The 2,806-nt window shown below is 56.8% G+C and overlaps 1 pseudogene; it reads right to left on the reverse strand.

Moving 5' to 3' along the window:
- Positions 1 to 378: 378 nt before the first annotated feature.
- LOC146724810 (large subunit ribosomal RNA) lies at positions 379 to 1,279 on the reverse strand (annotated as a pseudogene; the record flags this gene model as incomplete).
- Positions 1,280 to 2,806: the final 1,527 nt, after the last annotated feature.

Genomic DNA, 2,806 nt, shown 5'->3' on the forward strand with positions numbered 1-2,806 from the left:
AGGGGTTCCGGCCGGTGGACGGGGTATGTGAGAACGTCCCAGAGAACGTTAAGAAAAGAAAACTCTTCCCGGATCTCCCGACGGCGTCTCCAGGTCATTTTGGGTTACCCCGACGAAAACTCTTACGAGGGCCCGAATTGTATGCGGTTCCGCTGCCGGGTTCCGGAATAGGAACCGGATTCCCTTTCGCCCGACGGGCGTGTGTCTTTCGTATAATATTTATTATTATTTCTCGACACTCGAGTATATTGTACGCCGTCATTGACATAGGATTTCTCCTAGGGCTTAGGATCGACTGACTCGTGTGCAACGGCTGTTCACACGAAACCCTTCTCCACGTCAATCCTCCAGGGCCTCGCTGGAGTATTTGCTACTACCACCAAGATCTGCACCGACGGCGGCTCCAGGCAGGCTCGCGCCCAGACCCTTCTGCGCTTACCGTCGCGACTCTCCTACTCGTCAGAGCTTCGTGACGACGCGAGAGAAGACTAACGCCCGCTCCCGGTTGCCGCCCCACTTGCCGCTGACGGCAGAGTATAGGCTCGACGCTTCAGCGCCATCCATTTTCAGGGCTAGTTGCTTCGGCAGGTGAGTTGTTACACACTCCTTAGCGGATTCCGACTTCCATGGACACCGTCCTGCTGTCTTAAGCAACCAATGCCTTTCATGGTGTCCCATGAGCGTCGAGTTGGGCGCCTTAACTCTGCGTTTGGTTCATCCCACAGCGCCAGTTCTGCTTACCATAAATGGCCCACTTGGCACTCTGATCCGAAGATGCTCGTGGCTTCATAATTCAATAAAGCCAGAGATCTCACCCATTTAAAGTTTGAGAATAGGTTGAGGTCGTTTCGGCCCCAAGGCCTCTAATCATTCGCTTTACCAGATGAGACTCGCGCGCGTTCCGTGCGGAACGGCCGAGTGCCAGCTATCCTGAGGGAAACTTTGGAGGGAACCAGCTACTAGATGGTTCGATTAGTCTTTCGCCCCTATACCCAGTTCCGACGATCGATTTGCACGTCAGAATCGCTACGGACCTCCATCAGGGTTTCCCCTGACTTCGTCCTGACCAGGCATAGTTCACCATCTTTCGGGTCCCAACGTGTACGCTCTGGGTGCGCCTCTTCTCGCGATGAGAACGAGACGCCCCGGGAGTGCGAGGCCGCATCGCGACGCGGCCCATCCTCCCTAGGTCGACGGCCAGGGCCGACCTTCACTTTCATTACGCCTTTAGGTCTCGCGACAAGTCCCAATGACTCGCGTACATGTTAGACTCCTTGGTCCGTGTTTCAAGACGGGTCCTAAGAGTACCCAAAGCAGTAGCGTCGCCGACCGGTAACGGTCTCCCGCGAGACCGCGGAAGACGTTCGCAGGCCTGTCGAAGGTGTACCGTACTGTAACCAACAGCGGGCCAGGACCGGGGACGGCGCGAAGTCCGTAACCTCCGAATACCGTGGCGCGCGCTTGCGACGGTCTCGACGCACCGTGAATAGTGCGGCCTGATACCTTGCGCGTACCGCCGAGCAGCCGGCCGGGCGACCGAGGGTTTGTCGCGTGCCGTTTTACCGGCGACGCGACAGACACCGCACCCGGGCCGTAGACCGACACCCAGCGGGTCGCGACGTTCTACTTGGGGAGAAGTGCACGACGACGAGCGCCGAACATCGGCGCACGGTAGCGTGCCCGCGCGCGAGCCGCAAGGACTCCGCGGGACATCGCCGACCGACGCGAAGCCAGCGCCGCTGACGATGAATCTCCCCGTTCGATCTTTTGGGTTTCTTAGGTTTACCCCTGAACGGTTTCACGTACTCTTGAACTCTCTCTTCAAAGTTCTTTTCAACTTTCCCTCACGGTACTTGTTCGCTATCGGTCTCGTGGTCGTATTTAGCCTTAGATGGAGTTTACCACCCACTTAGAGCTGCACTCTCAAGCAACCCGACTCTAAGGAGAGATCCTCCCGAGGCGCGCACCGGTCGCTACGGGCCTGGCACCCTCTACGGGTAAGTGGCCCCATTCAAGATGGACTTGGACGCGACGCGGCACCTCGGGATAAGCGGATCCTCCCAAACACCACATTTCCCTGCGGCGGAACCGCGGGATTCGGTGCTGGGCTCTTTCCTGTTTGCTCGCCGCTACTAAGGAAATCCTGGTTAGTTTCTTTTCCTCCGCTTAATAATATGCTTAAATTCAGCGGGTAATCTCGCCTGCTCTGAGGTCGTCGCATAGTGAGTTTTCGTAGCCGTTTGCCTCCTCCGCGTCGCTCATCGTCGTCTCTCCTCTATAATATATATAATAAGAGGTAGAGAGAGAGAGCGTTGAACGAGAGAGCAGCAGCGGCAGCACACGAAATACGCGAGAAGGCAAATCGCCGGGGCGCTAACCGCACACACACTCGTTGGTGGTAATGGAGACGATATATCGCGGGGTTCGAGATTCTCGGCTCTCCCTTCTCTTTTATATACGAAATTCGGGCGGAATCGATTCGACGAGTACACGACGCGGCACGCCGGTCCCCCTTTTTCGCTTTACGAAAATTTCGTGGACTCGGACACGCGGTCGGCTCGCGATTCAAAACCCTTCTCCGTAAAGAGGTAAAGGATTACGAATGCTCTCTCCGCCGGACGACGACGCGCCGTATATTTCTCCGTAATACCGTTATGTGTGCGGGCAAGGGCGCCTCGGCATAAGACGCGCGAGCGCTATCGCACCGAGAGACGCGGCACAGAGTGCGAGAGCAGTCCGGTCAGTCTGTGTGATGTACGGAGAGGAGAGACGGTGAGACAAGCGCTACCTACTTTCGGGAGACAAC

Source organism: Nylanderia fulva, unplaced genomic scaffold, assembly GCF_048542155.1.
Source record: "Nylanderia fulva isolate GAGA-0341 unplaced genomic scaffold, ASM4854215v1 Scaffold1151, whole genome shotgun sequence".
Lineage (NCBI taxonomy): Eukaryota > Metazoa > Arthropoda > Insecta > Hymenoptera > Formicidae > Nylanderia > Nylanderia fulva.